Raw genomic sequence first — 26,794 nt, 5'->3', positions numbered from 1 at the left:
ATTTTGCAGTAGCGGTCTCAACGTTTCCAAGGCGGCACGGGATCAAAAGAAAAAGGAAGTAGCCAGAAATCAGGGGTAAAAATAATTCCAAGAAAGGAAACTTTTATTCTACATAGAGGATGACTTGCGGGACCCACGAGCCAGCAGCTTCCTCAACGTTTCAAAAGCGGCATGATACCGAAAGAAAAAGGCAAGTGACAAATATCAGGTCCCAAAAATAATCCAAGAAAAAACGTTTATTGTACATAGAGGATGACATGCGGGTCCCATTTTGCAGCAGCGTTCTCAACGTTTCAAAGTTGGCATGAGATCGAAAGAAAAAGGCAAGTGACAAATATCAGGAGCCAAAAATAATCCACGAAAGAAACTTTTATTGTGCATAGAGGATGACATGCGGGTCCCATCATGCAGCAGCGGTCTCGACGTTGCCAAGGCGGCATAGGACCAAAAGAAAAAGGAAGTAGGCAGAAATTAGGGGGTCAAAAATAAACTCCAAAAAAAGAAAGTTGATTGTACATAGAGGATGACATGCGGGTCCCATGAGTCAGCATCTTACTCAACGTTTCCAAGGCAGCAGGGGATCAAAAGAAAATCAGAGGGTGAAAAAAATCCAAGAAAAGAAAGTTTTATAGTACATAGAGGATGACATGCGGGTCCCATGAGCCAGCAGGTTCCTCAACGTTTCAAAGGTGGCATGAGATCGAAAGAAAAAGGCAAGTGACCAAATATCAGGAGCCAAAAATAATAATCCAAGAAAAGTAATTTTTATTGTACATAGAGGATGACATGTGGGTCCCATTTTGCCGCAGCGGTCTCAGTGTTTCGAAGTCGGCATAAGATGGAAAGAAAAAGGCAAGTGACAAATATCAGGAGCCAAAAATAATCCAAGAAAAGAAATTATTGTACATAGAGGATGACATGCGGGTCCCATTTAGCAGCACAGTTCTCAACGTTTCCAATGCGGCACAGGACCAAAAAAAAAGGAAGTAGCCAGAAATCAGGGGGTCAAAAAAATCCAAGAAAAGAAAGGTTTCAATTGGGCTGCATCTGGCCGTCTGGGCCTTCGAACTATCCTGCTGACGCCTTTGGACTCGTACAGTTTCAGCCCACTCCAATACAGGAAAGTCCTATGCTTCGCAAAAACAAAAAACAAGGAGATTCAACATATAAGTTTGTTTATTTAAAAATAAAGATTTTTTTTCCGTTTGCAATAGCTCAGAGCGAAATACACTGTTTATTGTCTGCAAAATAATCAAGATATCACATGTTTTTGTACGGGGAGGCTGACATCGGGGACCCATGAGCCAGCAGCGTCGTCAACGTTTTAAAGACGGCAGAGGATCGAAAGAAAAAATAAACCAAAAATCAGTTGGTAAAAAAATAAAAAAATAAACATTTATCGTTCTGAGAGGATGACATGCGGGACCCATGAGGTAGCAGCATCCTCAACGATTCCAATGCGGCAGGGGATCAAAAGAAAAAAAGGAAATATCCAGAAATTAATTAGGGGTTCAAAATAAATCCATCAAAGGAAAGTTTTATTGTTCATAGAGGATGACATGTGGGACCAACCTGCCAACAGCGTTCTCATCCTTTCAAAGGGGGCAGGAGATCAAAAGAAAAAGGCAAGTAGCCAGAAATTAGGGGTAAAAAATAACTCCAAGAAAGGAAACTTTTATTGTTCGTAGATAATGACATGCGGGACCCATGAGCCAGCAGCTTACTTAAAGTTTCAAAGGCGGCATGAGATCGAAAAGAAAAGGCAAGTGACAAAATATCAGGAGCCAAAGATAACCCAAGAAAAGAAACTTTATTTACATAGAGGATGACATGCGAGTCCCATTTTGCAGCAGCGGTCCCAACGTTTCAAATGCGGCTTGAGATCAAAAGAAAAAGAAAGTAGCCAGAAATTAGGGGGTAAAAAAATCCAAGAAAATAAAGTTGATGGACATAGAGGATGACATGCGGGTCCCATGAGCTAGCAGGTTCCTCAACGTTTCAAACGTGGCATGAGATCGAAAGAAAAAGGCAAGTGACCAAATATGAGGAGCCAAAAATAATTCAAGAAAAGAAAGTTTTATAGTACATAGAGGATGACATGCGGGTCCCATGAGCCAGCAGGTTCCTCAATGTTTCAAACGTGGCATGAGATCGAAAGAAAAAGGCAAGTGCCCAAATATCAGGAGCCAAAAATAATTCAAGAAAAGAAACTTGATTGTACATAGAGGATGACATGCGGGTCCCATTTAGCAGCAGCGGTCTCACCGTTTGAGAGGCTGCGCGGGATCGAAAGAAAAAGGCAAGTGACCAAATATCAGGAGCCAAAAATAATCCAAGAAAAGAAATTTTATTGTACATAGAGGATGACATGCGGGTCCCATTTTGCAGCAGCGGTCTCAACATTTCCAAGGCGGCACAGGACCAAAAGAAAAATGAAGTAGCCAGAAATCAGGGGGTGAAAAAATCCAAGAAAAGAAAGATTTCAATTGGGCTGCATCTGGACATCTGGGCCTTCGAACTATCCTGCTGGGCCTTTTGACTCGTACAATTTCAGCCCACTCCAAAACAGGAAAGTTCGGATTTTTCTAAAAAAACAGGAAAGTCCTATGCTTCGCAAAAACACAAAACAAGGAGATTCAACATATAAGTTTGTTTATGTAAAAATAAAGATTTAATTTATCCGTTTGCAATAGCTCAGAGCGAAATACAATGTTTATTGTCTGCAAAATAATCAAGATATCACATGTTTCTTGTACGGGGAGGCTGACATCGGGGACCCATGAGCCAGCAGCATCGTCAACGCTTTAAAGGCGGCAGGGGATGGAAAGAAAAAATAAACCAAAAATCTGTTGGTACAAAATCCAAGAAAAGAAACATTTTCGTTCTAAGAGGATGACATGCGGGACCCATGAGGCAGCAGCATCGTCAGCGTTTATTGTTCATAGAGGCTGACATGTGGGACCCGTGAGCCAGCAGCGTCCTCAACGTTTTAAAGGCGGCAGGAGATCGAAAGAAAAAATAAGCCAAAAATCATTTGGTAAACAAAATCCAAGAAAAAAACATTTACCGTTCTGAGAGAATGACATGCGGGACCCATGAGGCAGCAGCATCCTCAACGATTCCAAGGCGGCAGGGGATCAAAGGAAAAAAAAGGAAATATCCCGAAATTAATTAGGGGTTCAAAATAAATCCATCAAAGGAAACTTTTATTGTTCACAGAGGATGACATGTGGGACCGACCTGCCAACAGCGTCCTCATCGTTTCAAAGGGGGCAGGAGATCAAAAGAAAAAGGCAAATAGCCAGAAATTAGGGGTCAAAAATAACTCCAAGAAAGCAAACTTTTATTGTTCGTAGAGGATGACATGCGGGACCCATGAGCCAGCAGCTTACTCAACATTTCAAAGGCAGCATGAGATCGAAAGAAAAAGGCAAGTGACAAAATATCAGGAGCCAAAGATAATCCAAGAAAAGAAACTTTATTGTACATAGAGGATGACATGCGGGTCCCATTTAGCAGCAGCGGTCTCAACGTTTCAAATGCGGCTTGAGATCAAAAGAAAAAGAAAGTTGATTGTACATAGAGGATGACATGCGGGTCCCATGAGTCAGCAGCTTACCCAACGTTTCCAAGGCGGCAGGGGATCAAAAGAAAAAGGAAATAGCCAAAAATCAGAGGGTGAAAAAAAATTAAAGAAAATAAACTTTTATAGCACATAGAGGATGACATGCGGGTCCCATGAGCCAGCAGGTTCCTCAACGTTTCAAACGTGGCATGAGATCGAAAGAAAAAGGCAAGTGACCAAATATGAGGAGCCAAAAATAATTCAAGAAAAGAAAGTTTTATAGTACATAGAGGATGACATGCGGGTCCCATTTAGCAGCAGCGGTATCACCGTTTGAGAGGCGGCAGGGGATCAAAAGAAAAAAGAAATTGCCAAAAATCAGAGGGTGAAAAAAAACCAAGAAAATGAACTTTTATAGTACATAGAGGATGACATGCGGGTCCCATGAGCCTGCAGGTTCCTCAACGTTTCAAACGTGGCATGAGATCGAAAGAAAAAGGCAAGTGAAAAAATATCAGGAGCCAAAAATAATTCAAGAAAAGAAAGTTTTATAGTACATAGAGGATGACATGCGGGTCCCATTTAGCAGCATCGGTATCACCGTTTGAGAGGCGGCAGGGGATCGAAAGAAAAAGGTAAGTGACCAAATATGAGGTACCAAAAATAATTCAAGAAAAGAAAGTTTTATATTACATAGAGGATGACAAGCGGGTCCCAGTTAGCAGCAGCGGTATCACCGTTTGAGAGGCGGCAGGGGATCAAAAGAAAAAAGAAATTGCCAAAAATCAGAGGGTGAAAGAAAACCAAGAAAATGAACTTTTATAGTACATAGAGGATGACATGCGGGTCCCATGAGCCTGCAGGTTCCTCAACGTTTCAAACGTGGCATGAGATCGAAAGAAAAAGGCAAGTGAAAAAATATCAGGAGCCAAAAATAATTCAAGAAAAGAAAGTTTTATAGTACATAGAGGATGACATGCGGGTCCCATTTAGCAGCAGCGGTATCACCGTTTGAGAGGCGGCAGGGGATCGAAAGAAAAAGGCTAGTGAAAAAATATGAGGAGCCAAAAATAATTCAAGAAAAGAAAGTTTTATAGTACATAGAGGATGACATGCGGGTCCCATTTAGCAGCAGCGGTATCACCGTTTGAGAGGCGGCAGGGGATCGAAAGAAAAAGGTAAGTGACCAAATATGAGGTGCCAAAAATAATTCAAGAAAAGAAAGTTTTATCGTACATAGAGGATGACATGCGGGTCCCAGTTAGCATCAGCGGTATCACCGTTTGAGAGGCGGCAGGGGATCGAAAGAAAAAGGCAAGTGACCAAATTTGAGGTGCCAAAAAAAACTCCAAGAAAAGAAAGTTGATTGCACATAGAGGATGACATGCGGGTCCCATTTAGCAGCAGCGGTCTCAACGTTTCCAAGGCGGCAAGGGATCAAAAGAAAAAGGAAGTAGCCAGAAATCAGGGGGTCAAAAAAAATCCAAGAATAGAATGAATTTTGGTTCATAGAGGATGACATGCGGGACCCATGATCCTGCATCGTAAACGGCTCGATCGGAGAACGTTGAACGAGATGGCGCGATCTAGAAAAAAAACAATGCCAGAGAGGCTGCCATCTGGGCCCTACATCCCTCGGCGGTGCGGATTTGCGTTGACTCGGCCGGCGAACCCGAGATTTCGAGATGCACCACGTCCCGGGCCACCATACGCGACGTTTTGGCCGCTTTCGTCGGGCTAGGTGGCCTCAAAAACGAGAAAAAAAAAGTTTTGACATGCACCACGGAGGGACCCAAAATCGTCGGCCATGGTACACCAGCAACCACGGCGCGACTTCAACTTCGTCGGCCATGGCAACTTTTCTTGTAGTGATAAATTCAAGAATATAGTGCAAGAAGTTTAATCAATCCAAGTTTTTAGGATCAAGAATACCAAGTTCTCCTCTCAAGTTAACAAAGCGGGCTTCATCCAAAGGATTAGTGAAAATATCCGCCAATTGGTAGGTTGTTCCCACATGAGTGAGATCAATATCCTTATTGGCAACATGATCACGTAGGAAGTGATGGCGAATGTCAATATGTTTGGTGCGACAATGTTGAACTGGGTTATTGGCGATCTTAATTGCACTTTCATTGTCACAAAGAAGAGGCACCGTACCAAGAGACACACCATAGTCTTTCAAGGTTTGCTTCATCCATAACAATTGAGTGCAACAAGATGCCGCGGATATGTATTCGGCTTCGGCGGTGGATAAAGCGGTGGAGTTTTGTTTCTTGGATGACCAACTCACCAATGACCGGCCAATAAATTGGAAAGCCCCGGAGGTAGACTTCCGGTCAACCTTATCACCGGCCCAATCGGAATCCGAATAGCCAATGAGTTCAAAGGTTGACCCCTTTGGATACCATAGCCCGAGAGTAGGAGTGAGAACAAGGTATCTTAGAATCCGTTTGACCGCCATTAAATGGCTCTCCTTGGGAGCGGATTGAAAACGAGCACACATCCCTACACTTAGCATGATATCCGGCCTAGAGGCACAAAGGTAGAGCAAGGATCCTATCATGGAGCGGTATACCTTTATGTCCACATCCTTCTCACCGTCACATGAGCCAAGTTGCCCCTTTACGGGCATGGGTTCTTGAGCATGTCCTTCACATACTTTTCTTGAGAGATGAAGGTGCCTTTTGCAAGTTGCCTCACTTGGAAGCCTAGGAAGAACTTCAACTCTCCCATCATGGACATCTCAAATTTCCTAGTCATCAATAGCTCAAAAGCTTTGTTATGATTGGGGTTAGTTCCACCAAAGATAATATCATCAACATATATTTGACATATAAATAGGCCACCCCCTTTAACCCGCTTGGTGAAAAGGGTGGAATCGACCGTACCCATGCAAAACCCATCATGTAGTAAGAAATCCCTAAGGAACTCATACCAAGCACGTGGAGCTTGCTTGAGACCGTAGAGTGCCTTATGGAGTAAATACACGTGATTGGGTCGGCATGGGTCTTAGCTCAGGGGTTGAGCCACATATGCGGTTTCTTTTAGAGGACCATTCAAAAATGCACTTTTCACATCCATTTGATATAGTTTGAAATTGTGGAAAGATGCAAATGCAAGCAAAAGACGAATAGCTTCAAGACGGGCTACCGGCGCAAAGGTATCCTCAAAATCCATACCTTCTATTTGGGCAAACCCTTGCGCCACTAACCTTGCTTTGTTTCGTATGACAATGCCATTCTCATCTTGCTTGTTCTTGAATACCCATCCCAATAACATTGATGCGATGATCTTTGGGTCTCTCAACTAGAGACCACACTTCATTACGAGTGAAACACTCCAATTCTTCTTGCATGGCAATTACCCAATCCGGATCAACCAAGGCTTCATGTACCTTGAGTGGTTCAAAACTAGACACAAAAGCATGGTGTTGACAATAAGTGATAAGTAATGCATGGTGTCTACGAGTTACCACTCCTCTTGAGATGCTACCAAGGACTTGATCTACTTTCATGTCACTTGCCCTTGTAGCGGCCTTGATCTTCCGAATGGTTCCTTCATGATCAATGAATTCATCCCTTGCTAGGACTTGATCATGAGGGATCACTTGAGCTTGATCATGAGTTGTGGATGTCTCTTGATCATCATCATGGTCTTGCTCAATGGAATGAGGACTTTCTTCTTGTTCTTCGGAATGTGACTCATCTTGAGTGGAGGATGGTTCTTGAGTTGCACTTGATGGTTCGGCTTGAGTTGAGCTAGGCTCCACTTGAGCCGTGCTTGATACTTCTACTCCATCATCATTATGAACTTCTATGGGCCGGATGTGTCCAATGCCCATATGCTTGATGGCATTAGATGGATCATGATCATTACCTGCAACACATGGAACAACTTGCTCCACTTGGAAGCCATTATCCTCCAAGAACTCCACGTCACAAGATACTTCAATAGTCCCAGTGGACCGGTTGTAGTATCTATAGGTGTGAGAGTTCTCCGCGTAACCAACAAATATGCCCTCTATGGTTCTAGTTTCAAATTTACCGAGCTTTCCTTTGTTGTTCTTAACAAGACGCTTGCATCCAAAGACACGAAAGTACATGACATTAGGCTTGTTACCGGTAAGAAGCTCGTATGGAGTTTTGTTGTGGAGGGGACGGAGGAAGAGCCGGTTGGAGTAGTGGACGGCCGTAGAGATGGCTTCTCCCCAAAAGTTGTGGGGTGAGTTGAATTCACTCAACATGGTTCTTGCCATCTCAATGATAGTCCGGTTCTTCCTTTCAACAACACCATTTTGTTGAGGGGTATATGGCGCCGAAAACTCATGCTTGATGCCCTCATCATCGACAAACTCTTGCATGGTGTAGTTCTTGAACTCGGTGCCATTGTCGGTTCTAATCGCCTTGATCTCGGATTCATACATACGTTGAGCTTTCTTGGCGAAGATGATGAACTCCCTATGGGTCTCGTCCTTAGACTTAAGGAGAAAGACACAAGAGTATCTTGAGTAATCATCAACAATGACAAGTCCATACTTGCTCCCACCAAGAGTATCATAATGTGATGGCCCAAAGAGATCCAAATGAAGGAGCTCCAAAGGCCTAGATGTGGTGACTATACTCCTGATAGGATGTTTCTTCTTGAGTTGCTTTCCGGCTACACATGCACTGCAAACACGATCTTTCTCAAAAGAAATGCCGGTTAGTCCCACAATGTGTTCACCCTTTAGGAGTAGTTTGAGATTCCTCATGTTTACATGACCAAGGCGGCGATGCCACAACCAACCTTCGTCATGCTTGGTCGCCATTAGACATGTGGAGTGAGAGGAGCTCTCTTTCGAGAGCTCAACCACGTAAAGGTTGTTCTCCACATATCCAACGAGGACCAATTTGAGATTGTCACTCCTAAATACCATCAAACAATAATTAGTAAAATATGAATTGTAACCGGCATCGGCAAGATGATATATAGAAAGCAAGTTATAGCCAAGGGATTCAACAAGCATGACCGTCTCAAGGCACAAGTCCTTACAGATTGCCACCTTGCCGTACCCAAGTACCTTTCCCTTTGAGTTGTCACCAAAGGTGATGCTTGACTTCTTGTTGATGTCTTCAATGAATTGATCAAGCACACCTCTTCCTCCGGTCATATGATTGGTGCATCCACTATCAAACACCCATTTTGGACCACCGGAGGAATACCCCTACAAAATCAAGTAGAGGATTCAGGAACCCATCGATTAATGGGTTCCTTTGCAATGGCAACAATATCTTTTGGTACCCAAATTGAGTACCCTCTATAAGCATAACCATTAGGAGGGCCAACATAGTTAGCATAGACATCACCATAATAATCAACAAATAATGTATAGTGATCGTTTGGCCCCGTGCGGTCACCACTAGTGGCTTTGCCCTTTGAGGCTTTGCCATTATTAGTGACCTTCTTGTTCTTATCTTGAGCGGGTTTCTCCTTGTTGTAGTTCCTCTTCTTGTGAGACTTGGGAACATATCCAAGTACAAACTTTTGATTGTTTGACCTTTGCTTACTCAAGAGGTCATCCAATCCCATCTTGTTCTTGGCGGTGGTGAACTTTGCAAGTTCCTTTGTTAACCTAACATTTTCCTCAAGAATAGATGCTTGCTCACAAGAAGATTCATTAGGATGATAGTTGAGACCATATTTAGTCACCAAAGATTCAAGATATGCATTGGTCTCAACATGCAAAGAGAGTTCTTCTTGTAAACGAACATGTTCCTCAACAAGCTTAGCATGCTCACTAGTAAAAGAAGTAGGGGAACTAGCAAGCTTTTCAACTACAATGGGATCCTTCATTGATTCAAGAGCCTTTGTGTAGGTTTCTTGGAGTAGGTCATGGTTCTCTCCAAGTTTCTTGAGCTCATCCTTAACAAGCTTGTTAGCTCTTTCAAGGTGGTCAAGATCCCTAGTGAGAGAAGCATGAGCAACTTCAAGTTCCTCCTTTGAGGCATGGAGCACTTGAGTCAAAGATTGAGCCCTATCAATAGTTTCTAGGTCCTTAACTTTATCAAGTTCATAAGTTTCAATTTGTTGCTTAAGGCCTTGAGATATGCACCTTTCGGTTTTTAGCTCTTGTCTTAGGAGATTGAATCTCCGTTCCTTCTCATTCAAATGATATTCTAATTCCTCAATGGACTCATCCTTTTCTTTGAGTGAGTCCATCAAGAAATCAAATTTGACAAGAGCTTCACCACGAAGGGTGCATCTAACATCATAAAGTTCCTTAAGCACAATTAATTCTTCTTGATCTTCGTTTTCATCATCAAGAACACTAGATAGGGAAGGTGGAGGTTCCATTACCTTGGTTTCCCTTGCCATAAGACAAGAGCCAACGATTGTAGAGGAGGGAGAGTCATCGGAGTCATCATCTTGAGTTGTTCTTGCCATGAAGGAAGAGCCAACATCATTCTCCGTGGAGTAATCCTTGGAGTAGTCATATGTGAAGAGTGACCCGGGCTTAGAGAAAGCCAAACCGGCCACTCCGGCCTCCTTCTCCTCATCTTCCTCTTCTTCATCGGACAAGTACTCGGCCCCAACAAAATCTCTTCCCTTGTTCTTCTTGTATCGATCGTTGATTGGGTTTGGCTTCAATCTTGGCTTGACCCCTTTGATGAACTTTGGCTTGTCTACCCTTTTCTCATAAGGGCACTCATTTGCAAAGTGGCTATCTTCATCACAATTGTAGCAAGTTCTCTTCTTCTTGTCATTGAGGAGCATTGGGAACTTTGCCTTGTACTTCTTGGCAAAGAAAGCAAAGTCGGTAGCAATGTCACTAGTTGAAGTCATCTCTTCATCTTCTTCAATTTCATAGTCTTCTTTGCTTCCATGGTCGGCTCTAGCTTTGAGAGCAAGGTTGTGTGACGCTTCATGGTTGTGTGAGGCTTCATCAACACGGTTCATTGCCTTGAGCCTCTTTCCTGCTTTGGCCATGTTTTCATTGGCGGCCACATAGGAGACTAGATCATCGGAGTTGAGATCGGCACTCTTGGTCATGATTTGCAAGTTGAGTGCAAGGTTGGTGTCTTCTTGATTGACGGCAATCATAGCAATGACCTTGGACTTTATGAATGCTTCATTCATCTCGAAGCCATCATTGTACTTCTCAACACCAAGTCCCTTGACCCTTACTCTAAGAGCACCAAGCCTAGCATAGGCATCGGCCACGGATTCTCCATCTCGAATCATGAACTGGTGGGCCTCTTGCTTTGCGGTCTCATAAAGAGATGATTGGATCAAATCGGTTCCCTCTTGGAGTACTATGATCCGATCCCACAACTCTTTAGCGGAGACAATGTCATCGACTTGATCAAGGAGCTTGCGGTTGATGCCACTTCTAATCTTTTCACGTGCGGATGCATTGAGTTGACGGTTGTAGAACTCGGTGGAGGTCAACCGAATAGGATCTTGTGGCTCCCGATGTCCATGAACAATGATCTCCCATAGCTCCACACTGCAGCTGCGAATATGAGATTCCATAGCAGATTTCCAAAAAGGAAAGTGAGTTCCATCAAAATGGGGAACGGTCCCACTATGGTTTATATGAGGCATGGGTGAAGTGTTTTTGGGATAGTCATGGTTGACTTCATGGAAACTTCCTTGAGAGACCGAAGCCCCACTAGGATTCCCATTAGTCAAGTTCTTAAGCATGGCAGTCATTGATACGTCCCAAACGTATCTATAATTTCTTATGTTCCATGCTACTTTTATGATGATACTCACATGTTTTATACACATTATATGTCATTATTATGCATTTTCCGGCACTAACCTATTGACGAGATGCCGAAGAGCCAGTTGCTGTTTTCTGTTGTTTTTTGGTTTCAGAAATCCTAGTAAGGAAATATTCTCGGAATTGGACGAAATCAACGCCCAGGGTCCTATTTTTGCACGAAGCTTCCAGAAGTCCGAGGGAGAGACGAAGTGGGGCCACGAGGCGCCGCCACAATAGGGCGGCGCGGCCAGCAAGGGGCCCGCGCGGCCCTGTTGTGTGGGGCCCCCGTGGCGCCTCTTGACCTGCCCTTCCGCCTACTTAAAGCCTCCATCCCGAAACCCCCAGTACCGAGAGCCACGATACGGAAAACCTTCCAGAGACGCAGTCGCCGCCAATCCCATCTCGGGGGATTCAGGAGATCGCCTCCGGCACCCTGCCGGAGAGGGGAATCATCTCCCGGAGGACTCTTCATCGCCATGATCGCCTCCGGATTGATGTGTGAGTAGTTCACCCCTGGACCATGGGTCCATAGCAGTAGCTAGATGGTCGTCTTCTCCTAATTGTGCTATCATGCTCGACCTTGTGAGGTGCCTATCATGATCAAGATCGTTTCTTTGTAATCCTACATGTTGTGTTTGTTGGGATCCGATGGATATTGAATACTATGTCAAGTTGATTATCAATCTATCATATGTGTTGTTTATGTTCTTGCATGCTCTCCGTTGCTAGTAGAGGCTCTGGCCAAGTTGATACTTGTGACTCCAAGAGGGAGTATTTATGCTCGATAGTGGGTTCATGCCTCCATTAAATGCAGGACGATGTGAGAAAGTTCTAAGGTTGTGGATGTGCTGTTGCCACTAGGGATAAAACATCGATGCTTTGTCTAAGGATATTTGTGTTGATTACATTACGCACCATACTTAATGCAATTGTCTGTTGCTTGCAACTTAATACCGAAAGGGGTTCGGATGATAACCTGAAAGTGGACTTTTTAGGCATAGATGCATGCTGGATAGCGGTCTATGTACTTTGTCGTAATGCCCTGATTGAATCTCATAGTACTCATCATGATATATGTATGTGCATTGTTATGCCTTCTTTATTTGTCAATTGCCCAACTGTAATTTGTTCACCCAACATGCTATTTATCTTATGGGAGAGACACCGCTAGTGAACTGTGGACCCCGGTCTATTCTTTACATCTGAAATACAATCTACCGCAATACTTGTTCTTTACTGTTCTTCGCAAACAATCATCTTCCACACAATACGGTTAATCCTTTGTCACAGCAAGCCAGTGAGATTGACAACCTCACTGTTACGTTGGGGCAAAGTACTTTGGTTGTGTTGTGCAGGTTCCACGTTGGCGCCGGAATCCCTGGTGTTGCGCCACACTATACTTCGCCGCCATCAACCTTCAACGTGCTTCTTGGCTCCTCCTGGTTCGATAAACCTTGGTTTCTTTCTGAGGGAAAACTTGCTACTGTCTGCATCACACCTTCCTCTTGGGGTTCCCAACGGACGTGTGTTAATTGCACGCATCAAGCTCTTTTTCTGGCGCCGTTGCCGGGGAGATCAAGACACGCTGCAAGGGGAGTCTCCACTTCCAATCTCTTTACTTTGTTTTTGTCTTGCTTTATTTTATTTACTACTTTGTTTGCTGCACTTAAACAAAACACACAAAAATTAGTTGCTAGCTTTACTTTATTTACTGTCTTGTTCTCTATATCGAAAACACAAAAAAAATTAGTTACTTGCATTTACTTTATCTAGTTTGCCTTATTTACTACTGCTAAAATGAGTAATCCTGAAGTTGAAGTTCGTTCGTTTAAACAACAAGGTGGAGAAATTTTTAAAGATGCTTGGTATAGAATTAGTGATGCTCATCATAGGTGCACTAAGAAACACTCCACTATTATCCTACTTAGGAACTTTTATGTTGGAATATCTAGATGGAATAGGTATGTTCTTGATACTCTTTCGGGGGGTAATTTCCTAGGTACTCCTGCTTTAGAAGCTAGTTGCATCATTGAGAGTCTAGTTGGAATACGACCTGTTAATGAAACTAAAATTGAAATCTCTCTTGAGGACGTCATGAAAAAGTTGGAAGCCATAGAGAAAAATCTTCCAAGAGTTGAGACTAAACTGGAGGTATTACTTGATAATACTGATAAACTTGATAAATCCCTAGGAGGAATTAATGAGAGAATTGCTATTTTAGAAACTTGTGCTATCCATGATAATCAAACCCATAGAATTGGTAAACTTGAAGAAGCTATGGGAAAATTGGGTTCAACTTTTTCTTCTCTTAAATTTAAGGAGAAAGCTTATGTGGGCAAGGAGCAAAAATTCATGTATGTCTCTAAGGTGCCTAAGCCAAAGAATTATAAGCCTAAAATTGATAAAACCCTTAGTACCACTATGGGAAATTTAGATAATGGAGCATCTAAGGTACCCTCTGCAACAAGTCTTGTTTGTGAGAAAATTTTTGATGTCAATGCTTCTTCTCTTGATAACACTTGATTCACACTTTCTACGCCTAGCTGAAAGGCGTTAAAGAAAATCGCTTATGGGAGACAACCCATGTTTTTACTATAGTACTTTGTTTTATATTTGAGTCTTGGAAGTTGTTTACTACTGTAGCAACCTCTCCTTATCTTTATTTTATTGCATTGTTGTGCCAAGTAAAGTCTTTGATAGTAAAGTCAATACTAGATTTGGATTACTACGCAGAAACAGATTTCTTGCTGTCACGAATCTGGGCAGAATTCTCTGTAGGTAACTCAGAAAATCTGCCAATTTACGTGCGTGATCCTCAGATATGTACGCAACTTTCATTCAATTTGGGCATTTTCATCTGAGCAAGTCTGGTGCCATTTTAAAATTCGTCTTTGCGGACTGTTCTGTTTTGACGGATTCTGCCTTTTATTTCGCATTGCCTGTTTTGCTATGTTTGATGGATTTCTTTGTTCCATTAACTTTTAGTAGCTTTATGCAATGTCCAGAAGTATTTAGAATGATTATGTCACCTCTGAATATATGAATTATGCACTGACCCTCTAATGAGTTTGTTTCGAGTTTGGTGTGGAGGAAGTTTTCAAGGGTCAAGAGAGGAGTATGATACAATATGATCAAGAAGAGTGAAAAGTCTAAGCTTGGGGATGCCCCCGTGGTTCATCCCTGCATATTTCAAGAAGACTCAAGCATCTAAGCTTGGGGGTGCCCAAGGCATCCCCTTCTTCATCGACAACATTATCAGGTTCCTCTAATGAAACTATATTTTTATTCAGTCACATCTTATGTGCTTTGCTTGGAGCGTCTGTTTGCTTTAGTTTTTGTTTTGTTTGAATAAAGTCGGATCCCACAATCCTTTATATTGGAGATATTACGCTCCGCTGTTTCGTATGAACACGTATGTTCTTAGCTTTATCTTTAAAGTTCATTGCGAAAGTTGAACTACCTCATTCATTGATATATGGTTGGAAACGGAAAATGCCGCATGTGGTAAATGGTATAATTTCTTGAATAATGTGATGCTTGGCAATTGTTGTGCTCATATAGATCTTGTTTAAGCTCTTGCATCATGTACCTTGTACCCATTAATGAATAACTACATAGAGCATGTTAAAATTTGGTTTGCATGACTGTTCTCTCTAAGTCTAGATATTTTCTGGTTAAGGTGTTTGAACAACAAGGAGACGATGTAAAGTCTTATAATGCTTACAATATGTTTATATGTGAGTCTTACTGCACCATTTCATACTTGAGTTTGCTTCAAACAACCTTGCTAGCCTAGCCTTGTATTGAGAGGAATTCTTCTCGTGCATCCAAATCCTTGAGCCAATAACCATGCCATTTGTGTCCACCATACCTACCTACCACATGGTATTTCCCCGCCATTCCAAAGTACATTACTTGAGTGCTACCTTTAAAATTCCATTATTTGCCTTTACAATACATAGCTCATGGGACAAAATAGCTTAAAAACTATTGTGGTGAAGAATATGTACTTATGTGTCTTATTTCTTAGTAAGTTGCTTGTTGAGCGGTAACCATGTTTTCTGGGGACGCCATCAACTTTTTACCTTTGTTGAATATCATGTGAGTTGCTATGCATGTTCGTCTTGTCTGAAGTAAGGGCGGTTTTCACAATCAAATGGTTTGAGTATGCATATTGTTAGAGAAGAACATTGGGCCGCTAACTAAAGCCATGAATCATGGTGGAAGTTTCAGTTGGGACATAAAACCTCAATCTCTTATGAGAATATTATCTGTTGTTGAATGCTTAAGCATTAAAAGAGGAGTCCATTATCTGTTGTCTATGTTGTCCCGGTATGGTTGTCTAAGTTGAGAATGATCAAAAGCGAGAAATCCAATGCGAACTTTCTCCTTAGACCCTTGTACAGGCGGCATAGAGGTACCCCTTTGTGACACTTGGTTGAAACATATGTTATGCAATGATAATCCGTGTTAACCCAAGCTAATTAGGACAAGGTGCGAGCACTATTAGTATACTATGCATGAGGCTTGCAACTTATAAGATATCTTATACATAACTCATATGATTTATTACTACCGTTGACAAAATTGTTTCTTGTTTTCAAAATGAAAAGCTCTAGCACAAAAATAGTAATCCATGCTTCCCTCTGCGAAGGGCCTTTCTTCTACTTTATTGTTGAGTCAGTTTACCTATTCTTTCTATCTTAGAAGCAAACACTTGTGTAAACTGTGTGCATTGATTCTTACATGTTTACCTATTGCACTTGTTATATTACTTTGTGTTGACAATTATCCATGAGATATACATGTTGAAGTTGAAAGCAACCGCTGAAACTTATATCTTCCTTTGTGTTGTTTCAAAGCTTTCTACTAAGAACTTATTGCTTATGAGTTAACTCTTATGCAAGACTTATTGATGCTTGTCTTGAAAGTACTATTCATGAAAAGTCTTTGCTATATGATTCATTTGTTTACTCATTATCTTCATCATTGCTTCGAATCGCTGCATTCATCTCATGTGCTTTACAATAGTATGATCAAGATTATGATAGCATGTCACTTCAGAAATTATCTTTGTTATCGTTTACCTACTCGAGGGCGAGTAGGAACTAAGCTTGGGGATGCTTGATACGTCCCAAACGTATCTATAATTTCTTATGTTCCATGCTACTTTTATGATGATACTCACATGTTTTATACACATTATATGTCATTATTATGCATTTTCCGGCACTAACCTATTGACGAGATGCCGAAGAGCCAGTTGGTGTTTTCTGCTGTTTTTGGTTTCAGAAATCCTAGTAAGGAAATATTCTCGGAATTGGACGAAATCAACGCCCAGGGTCCTATTTTTGCACGAAGCTTCCAGAAGTCCGAGGGAGAGACGAAGTGGGGCCACGAGGCGCCGCCACAATAGGGCGGCCAGCAAGGGGCCCGCGCGGCCCTGTTGTGTGGGGCCCCCGTGGCGCCTCTTGACCTGTCCTTCCGCCTACTTAAAGCCTCCGTCGCGAAACCCCCAGTATCGAGAGCCACGATACGGAAAACCTTCCAGAGACGCAGCCGCCGCCAATCCCATCTCGGGGGATTTAGGAGATCGCCTCCGGCACCCTGCCGGAGAGGGGAATCATCTCCCGGAGGACTCTTCATCGCCATGATCGCCTCCGGATTGATGTGTGAGTAGTTCACCCCTGGACCATGGGTCCATAGCAGTAGCTAGATGGTCGTCTTCTCCTAATTGTGCTATCATGCTAGATCTTGTGAGCTACCTATCATGATCAACATCATTTCTTTGTAATCCTACATGTTGTGTTTGTTGGGATCCGATGGATATTGAATACTATTTCAAGTTGATTATCAATCTATCATATGTGTTGTTTATGTTCTTGCATGCTCTCCCTTGCTAGTAGAGGCTCTGGCCAAGTTGATACTTGTGACTCCAAGAGGGATTATTTATGCTCGATAGTGGGTTCATGCCTCCATTAAATCTGGGACAGTGACAGAAAGTTCTAAGGTTGTGGATGTGCTGTTGCCACTAGGGATAAAACATCGATGCTTTGTCTAAGGATATTTGTGTTGATTACATTACGCACAATACTTAATGCAATTGTCTATTGCTTGCAACTTAATACCGGAAGGGGTTCGGATGATAACCTGAAAGTGGACTTTTTAGGCATAGATGCATGCTGGATAGCGGTCTATGTACTTTGTCGTAATGCCCTGATTAAATCTCATAGTACTCATCATGATATATGTATGTGCATTGTTATGCCTTCTTTATTTGTCAATTGCCCAACTGTAATTTGTTCACCCAACATGCTATTTATCTTATGGGAGAGACACCGCTAGTGAACTGTGGACCCCGGTCTATTCTTTACAGCTGAAATACAATCTACTGCAATACTTGTTCTTTACTGTTCTTTGCAAACAATCATCTTCCACACAATACGGTTAATCCTTTGTCACAGCAAGCCGGTGAGATTGACAACCTCACTGTTACGTTGGGGCAAAGTACTTTGGTTGTGTTGTGCAGGTTCCACGTTGGCGCCGGAATCCCTGGTGTTGCGCCGCACTATACTTCGCCGCCATCAACCTTCAACGTGCTTCTTGGCTCCTCCTGGTTCGATAAACCTTGGTTCCTTTCTGAGGGAAAACTTGCTACTGTCTGCATCACACCTTCCTCTTGGGGTTCCCAACGGACGTGTGTTAATTGCACGCATCAGTCATCTGTGCCATTTGGCTTTGTAGGTCATCCTCCTTTTTCTTCTTCTCGGCATCATATGCCAAGAATCTAGATTTCATTTCTCTAACCGAAAGGTTAGAGTCTTCATCTAGACCCTCGAATAGTTTTTCCATCTCACTCTTAAGGCGGTGAAGCCCTTAATAAGAGTCCAGGCTCTGATACCAATTGAAAGTATAGAGATGGTAAACCTAGAGGGGGGGTGAATAGGTTTCTACAGATTTTAATTCTTTCTTTGCAATATTAGGCTTTGCAGAATATAAAGGTGAGCCTAATGCAAACTAGGTGAAGCAACCTATATGAGGATACAACTAACTCGAGCACGAAGGCTCTCACAGGCAGTTAAATCACAAGTAAGGAGTTCGGTTAGAGATAACCGATAGCACGCGGAGACGAGGATGTATTCCCGTGTTCCCTTGCTTTGCAACAAGGTACGTCACATTTGGAGGAGTGGAGGTCCCACGTAGGATTCCCCGCGCCACGAAGGCTCACCCTATTCTCCGGAGCCTATCCCACGAAGGAATAGCTCACTCACTTGTGGTAGACTTTGAGGTAGCCTCCAAACCTTCACAATCTTGCCCGGAGCAAATCCACAGCCCGGATGCTTCCGGACTCCTCTTGCCCACCTAGGGTTTCCAAGGAACCCTAGGAAGCAAGCTTCTCGATGAATACAAGGGGGAATAAGATTTGGCTTGGTAGAATGGTAGATCGGGTCCTCCTCTAACGATTCCCCGGAGGGATTTGAGTTTGGGTGGAGGAGGAGGGAGATCTGAGGCTTTTGGTGTTTCTAGCAATGGAGTAAGAGAGAGAGCTCAAGAACAGCTTGTAGTGTAGTGCCTGGCTGTTCAGAGGTAGCAGAAGGCCTATTTATAGTGTTCTTCGAAATATGGCCGTTGGTCACTTGCCACCTCAGCTTTTCTCTCGACAAACCCGGTTGACCGGACCACAGACCGGACTGCCCGGTGGTGAGGCCGGTCGGACCGGGCCAGCGACCGGATGCCCTTTGCGTCGTCCTGGAGCTCCTCCGGTTGGCGCCCGGTTGGCGACCGGTCGACCGGGCCACGTGCCGGACTCTCCGGTTGGTAGGCCGGTTGGCCGGGCGGCAACCGGATTTGTTGGTTCCTCGTATGGAGCCCGGTTGGCGACCGGTCGACCGGGCCGTGCGCCGGACTCGCCCCGGTTGGCGACCGGTTGGCCAGGCAGCACGCCGGACTGGCCGGTCTGTAGTCCGGTTGGACCGGGCTGCAGACCGGATTTCTGCTGTAGACCCCTTTTTGATTATTGTTGAAGTGGGGGGGGTCTCCTTTAGCCTTCTTGTTCCTTTGATACACCATTTATGCCTCTTTGCCTAATACCTGAGATTATCCTTATAAACATATTAGGCCAAGTACTCTAGCACGGTGTCATTGTTACCAAAATAATGGATAAGGGTAAAATACCCTTACAAAGAATAGGGACATGAAATGATAATCTCATGGGACTTGGTTTTATGCTAGTGGATCATAAGCATGCATTCAATTGTTGCTTATTAGGGTTCTATATGTCAAGTAAATCTCACATGATCACATGTGACACATAACTAGGGTTTTAGAGTTGATTTTAATGTGGAATGATCTCATAAAATAATGGAACCAATGTCTTACTTAAATGAGAACCAGGGTTTCTAAATTACGATACAACTCTTAAACTAATACTCCCTCCGGTCCTAAATATAAGCCATATAATTTCTGGCACGGAAATTAAGAAACGCATATTTAGAAAAAATTACACCATGTTTGGCTATAGGATTAACCGTAAGTAATTGCCATGAGCTAACAGAGGACTTTGCATAAGATAAGTAAACCTAATCAAATTTCCCAAAATATTGTCCATACAAGTAGGGCAACGCAATAAACCTTATATTCTAAAAAATTTGTCAAAAAACTATATGGCTTATATATAGGAACGGAGGGAGTAATTGACAATAAAGGTGTGATCACTAATTATTTGGAAACAAGATTAATAATGCTTTGGCATTTTATTAGTTTTCACAATAATTAATAATTAAGGCAACTCTTATTTAGGTTTAATTTAGAAATCAGGGTTTAATAATTGTTATTAGGTTTAAAGTACTTAACTTGTTAACTAAATATGTTTAAGTAAACAATTGTTGGGCTACCAAAATAATATTGGCTTTTAATACTTTCTTGAGCTATTACTATTTAAATAAAATAGAAAATAGCAATATGCAAATTAGGGTTTATGAATTATCACTAATATTTAAGTGGATGCAATTATGATAAATAAAATTAATCTTGGCATTTTATTTAGTTAAAGAATAGCTATTATTTGTTTTTGAAACTTAAATAATTATTGAATTCATATTGTGTTTTAAATAAATGAAAAGGCCTAATTAATAAAGTTAAAAATAAGTGAATGCTTATTTTGACACACATTTTTATTGTATATTTTATATGAATAGATTTTATTTTTGTGAGCATTTTGATATATTATTTATAATTTTCTGAGTTAAAATGAATTTTATCTATTTCTGCAAAGTTTAAGATATTTACTGGTTTTTAAATTAAACAGAAAATGCTATTTGTACCGATTCAGATCTAGCCGCAGAGACAGATAGGTGGGCCTGTTGACTAAGTCAATTGCCACGCGGACAACGACCAGTCAACAGAGCTGAGGTGGCGGTGGACACGTAGATCTCGCCGGCGGCTTGATGCCGGCGACCAGACGGATACGGCGCCGCCGATTTACGGCCTCCCGGAACGCGCGACTAGGGTTTTCGAAACCTCCTCGACATGCTAAGGCTAGTGGTGGTGATGGTTTTGCAAGGGGATCACCGGAACCATGTCGGAAAACATGTCCCGCGGCGGTGCTCTCCGGCGAACTATCGATCGAGGGCTACAGAGGGTTCCAGGAAGCAAGATCTAGCTCTTCAGATGCGCAAGCTTACCCTGAACATGATGGCGTGGTCGACGACGATGATTGCTGACAGAGGCGATGACGATTGGCGATCTCCGGTGATGTGTTGCAGAAGGGATCAATGCAATTGAGCTGATTCCTAGCTCCCCTGGACGATTGCTTGCGCCCAGATACTCCTTGAGTCCAGGCGCTCCTCCTGGACCACACGCCAGAGGCTGGGGTGGCTCCAGTCGACGGCTTCATCTTCGACTCCGGCGACAGTGAGTGGATGAACGCGAGAGATAGAGGGTGACTGAGAAGAAATGGAGGGGTGGTGAGGTTCTAGGGTTTCCTGGAGAAGCTCCAGGCATATTTATAGAGCTTGGCGAGGTCGGATTGGTAAGTTCACCGTCGGCGATGGCCGAGATGTGGCGGTGTCGTTGGTACTGCAAATGATCACGAATCGAGATGTTTTTGGATAGGCTCGGACGCGAGAAGAGTAGGGCGAGGTTCTGAGTTCTTCTGCGGTGTCCGGGGTCATCCTTATCGCCGTCGAGGTCGTGGCCTACTGGCTCCGCTGCGCTGTCGTGCTCGGAGACGACGACGAAGGCTTTTCTCCTCGCACGATTTTTAAAGCACGCGAAACGGTATTTGGCCGTGGGCTGGGCTGCTTCTGGGCTTCGACTTGGGCTGCTGCTGGGTTGGCTTTGGCTGCTGCGGTCCAGGTAAGTTTCCCTCTCTTTCTCTTTTCAAATTTTCTATTTATATTTTCTGTTTTGTGTTTTGTTATTTGAATCCAAATTTGAATTTAGTTTCTTTTTGCAGGTTCTAAATTATTTGAGTATCAAGATAACTTAATACTATTACTTACTGCATAGTTTTATGGTGTAACACATATATGATTAACTTGGGGTTCTTATGAGGTGTATTTAAAATTTAAAATAGATATGAACTTAGGGTTCATCTCACTTTCTTTTTAATTTAAGAGTCAAATTTGTTAAAATGCTTTGAATTAAGGACATGTGCATGGTTAACATATTCTATTTTTCTAGGGCTTAACCATAGTGATTACTCACATATAACTTAATTATGCTAGAGTTTAACAAATTGAAAAGGGTATGGAATTGGTTCATGATTTTATGTATATGATAGTTCTTAGGGTTTAAGTAGATGATTTGGATATTGGTTTCACTCTACTCACCAAATGATATTTAGTCCTAAGTACATATGGCTTAGTTTATACTTGTGGTCCATGATACACAAGTTAGAACATATTATTTTATGTGGATTGGATCCTATGAGAAAAGGTTTAGGGTTTTGATAATGCTTCACTAGTTGAAGTATAAAATAGGAATGAGGCATGGCAGGGTTCTACTTATAATCCAAAGTGATACTTGGATTGAAATAAAAAGGTGGTCTAGGGTTTTAGTTGTGATCACCCAAGTGATACACAACCAAGAATTATGATATGAACATAAGCTTTGATTATGTTTTATTGGCTAGCTAGGGTTACTCCTCCTCACCTTGTTAGGATTCATGCATCAAAGCAATGCTAGGGTTGTCTCTAGTGTTTGGATAAACAAGGTTTAGGTTTAGTGCCATTACTCCTCCATACAAGGCATGAGGATTGGTTTGGGGTTAACTACTAGTGATATACTTATTATTTTATGTGATAGATAAGATCTATCAATCATATGGGTTTAACTTATCATCTATATCTACAAAGTATAATCATGCATTAGACAAGGTCTACTCATTCCTCACTAATCACTTCTTTATTAGACCTCTCATCCACCCATCTATATCCTTAGGGTTTATGATTAATACCAAGTTGTGATGGTTTCCTAAGGTCCTACTCAAGAGATGCAGATATGATCCTCTAAATATATGGTTTGCCTAGGAATTCTACCTTGGTATCTTATGTAGCTTGTTCTTCAGGAAATCTGATAAACCTGCATCTTGTGGTATGCCTCCACCTCCTAGCTTCTTCATCTTGATCCTAGCTAATGCATGGAGTGGCTCTATGTGTGTGCTCCCTTGTTTCTTGCTACAAGTGATCAAATGGATGAAGGGGTGTGGCTCCTTTTATAGACTTGGGCAAGCTCTAGTATCATGACACATAGGTGGTGACTCTTGATTTGGTTTGATGAGTAAGGTGCTTCGTTGTCATGCCCTCATCCATAGCAATCCTTTGAGCATGAGGTGGCTGACATGGGTATACCCTTCGGGTACCCATTATTGGTATACCTGGATCGGCTCGGCCCAATATGGAGAAGGCCCAACAAGGCAACCCGAAGAAGTAGTCGACTAGGACTCTTATAAAACCCTAGGCTGGTTGCATATATAAAGCTAGCTAGGGCACCCGAAATAGAGAGGCCAACAGAGAGGACAATAGATAGACAACATAGCTCCGCCTACGGTGGCACCCTGTAAACACATCTATGATCATATACTGGATTGCTAGTAGCACGTAGGGATCCTCCACCGAGGGGACCCGAAGCTGGGTACGTCGTGTGCCTAACCTCGCTCCCGGAATCTCCATCGTCGCTCTCTTCCGAAACCCAAGTCTACAATACGTAGGCATTGCCGAGGTGTTCCCTTGTCAATTGGCGCCGATCGTGGGGATCACGATGACTGGATTTCGTTATCCGGGCGGGATCTTTTCATCATCAACAACTCTCAGAATTTCAAGTTCGTCAGCAGCGTCATCAACGAGATCGAAAAATCGGAAAATTTGGATCTAATCGATAAGCTACCTCGCGCGCGAGAGCGGACGCAGCCACGCCAGCAAAAACCAGCGCACGACTCGCGGAATATCGCCTGAGAGGAGATTGATCGGGATCTGTCCACGTTGATGTTGGGCTAGAGCGATCCGAAGAAAGTACATGCAACGGGCTGCCGCGAATCAAGTATGAAGAAGACTATGTTTGTAGGTATTGGTATCCAATTCAGCGCACAGGTCCGTCGCCGTGTTTGGTAGCCAAACAGCGCTACACGTAATAAGGAAAGGTGCATGGAGAAGAATTCTGATTGGTGCATACGCATCAATACCATCAAGGCATCAATCACCTCCAAAGACCACGCCGTTTCACAGCTAAGTATTCTTACATACTACTAGATCTTTTGATTTGTTTACATTATACTTACCCAAAGATATTGCTAACTGCTCAACGTGAACAAGATGGGTAACCTATGGTATGAAACGGCCAAGCCAAGAATACGGGCACGCATCCGCGAGACAAGCCGGCCTCTCAGATTCAATTATTTATTTACTTTCGCCATACCCAAATACTCGAGGGCTGCAATATTACAGCAAATACACCCGATATTAGGGGCTGCGTCATTACATTGTTACCACAAATGTACCAATGGATTTATTTTCTTTGCCTATGGATATATCTCCTTCGGCTCAGTGAATTTATTTTCGGCTTAGTGAAATTACCTTCTTCGGCTCAGTGGATTCATCTTCTTCGGCTTATTGGATTTTGTCTTCGTCGGATTCATCTTATAAGATTCATCTATATGGATATTACTGGTTTACTCTTATACAACATTACCCGAGGCATTTCGGGTCAGTGGATTTATCATCGAGGATTATTACTGGATTTATCTTCTTTGGCGGATTCATCTTCTATGGTTATTACTGAATTATTCGGGTCAATGGATTCATCCTCTATGATATCAGCGGATTCATCTTCTATGATTATTACTTAATTATTCGGGTCAATGGATTCATCTTCTATGATATCAGCGGATTCATCTTCTATGATTATTACTGGATTCTTCGGGCCAATGGATTCATCCTCTATGATATCGATGAATTTATCTTCAATATATGTACTATATTTAAATGGCGTAATCTTCAATATGGATTCATCTCAAATACTTCATCTGGGATTCATCTTCGTATATTATTGTCTATGGCTTCATCTTAAATGGCTTCACCAAATATGACGCTGCGATTCCATCAACTTATTTCGACGTCACGCCTAACGCTCGGGGGCTCGACAACGATTTCGCCTCGGGTCACGACTGCGACATAACAATCATGACATCACCTCAGCAACGCTCGGGGGCTCGGCTATTTCTTCATCAACAATTTCGTGGCAACCACTTTTGCTATTTGGTGGTTTCTACTTTGGTAGATTTCTTATCTACACTCGAAGACTTCATCATGCATCGACTTCGTCGTGTCCAAAAAGCTAAGTGTTCTTTTATTTTGCACAAAGTTGATTATCGTTTACTTTCGTCGCACCCGACAGTTGGGGGCTGCGCGGCATATATTCACTTTACATATCATCGAATCTGAGCATCTGACACCGCATGCGAAAAAGAGAGTTAAGGGAAAGATAGAAAAAGTTTGTTTATTTGTGCAGGAGAAAGAAAAATTCAAAGTATATAAGAGAGAACCCGACGAAATTGTCTACAGGGAGAACTCGACGAAATTGTCTTCAAGAAAGAATAGGACCCGAAGAATTATCTTCAAGGAGGTCCCGAAGAATTATCTTCAAGGAGGTCCCGGAGAATTATCTTCAAAGAGGTCCCGAAGAATTATCTTCAAGGAGGTCCCGAAGAATTATCTTCAAGGAGGTCCCGAAAAATTATCTTCAAGGAGGTCCCGAAGAATTATCTTCAAGGAGGTCCCGAAGAATTATCTTCAAGGAGGTCCCGAAGAATTATCCTCAAGGAGGTCTCAAAGAATTATCTTCAAAGAGGACCCGAACAATTATCCTCAAAGAGGACCCGAAGAAATTTTCCTGAAGGAGGAACTCGACGAAATTTTCATCAAGGAGGAACCCCCAAAAAAAAAGGTGGACAAATCTTCGGGTTCATTGACTCGTCATATTGTTCCGAGCAAGAGCATCGGTGATGTACCCGACAATATAGAATAACCAATATATTCGGCTGTCTCATCAAGCCCGAGAGAAATATAGAAGAACCCGCAAAATGGGTCATTGCATCAGCAGAACAAGGCACTTGACAAAATATTCTCAGAGCGCCAAAGTCGCGAATAATTTATGAATGCCGCAAAACTCTGCGAAGGTAAGACCCCGGGTCCGTCCTGAGCGGCGTGGCACCGTCTCTGACATCGGTTTGCTACTTTTTTCCGTATCAACAGATACGAAGAAAAATCCTAACGGACGTGTTAGGTACCCGATAAAACATGACTGGGACTCGATAGATGGTAAGACCTTAAGCGGCACATGTCGAGTTAACACCAGTATCCCGAGATCATGTCCAGGGACGTGATCTTGAAGTAGGTTCTTGCGGGATTGCCACAAGAGCAGTTAACTGGTACCTGATCCGTCAGATGAACCAGCCCCATTTACCATTATCCCTGAACAATATAGATAGCAACGGCCTGGAGTCAATAAAACGAGGGGCTGCGCCCAGAAATATAGTCAAGTTCTTTATCGAGTAGTACAACTTGAGTCTATGCCCAGGTGCAAGCACCTGCCCATAGGCTCGGGGGCTACTCTTATCGAGATTATTGTTCACCCTCCCGATAAGATACAAGAAAGAGGAAAAATTGTGTTATCGATTAAAAGCAAGTTGAGCCTACACCCAAGTGCAAACACTTGGTTGTAGCCTCGGGGGCTACTCCCATCGGGAGTGCTGGCCGCGCACCCGATAGAAAAATAACTTCGACGGCATCTATGACAATCAAGGTTTGTAGACTCAACTCGATTCTACGACTCGAGTGGAGCCTACTCCCATCGGGAGCACATGGATCTCATCAAGTCCTCCAGAAATATAGTTAAGTTCTTCATCGAGTAGTACAACTTGAGTCTATGCCTAAGTGCAAGCACTTACCCATAGACTCGGGGGCTACTCCCATCGGAAGCGCTGT

This window comes from Lolium perenne, chromosome 1, assembly GCF_019359855.2.
Source record: "Lolium perenne isolate Kyuss_39 chromosome 1, Kyuss_2.0, whole genome shotgun sequence".
Classification (NCBI taxonomy): Eukaryota; Viridiplantae; Streptophyta; class Magnoliopsida; order Poales; family Poaceae; genus Lolium; species Lolium perenne.
Note: the sequence above shows the minus strand (reverse complement) of the source record.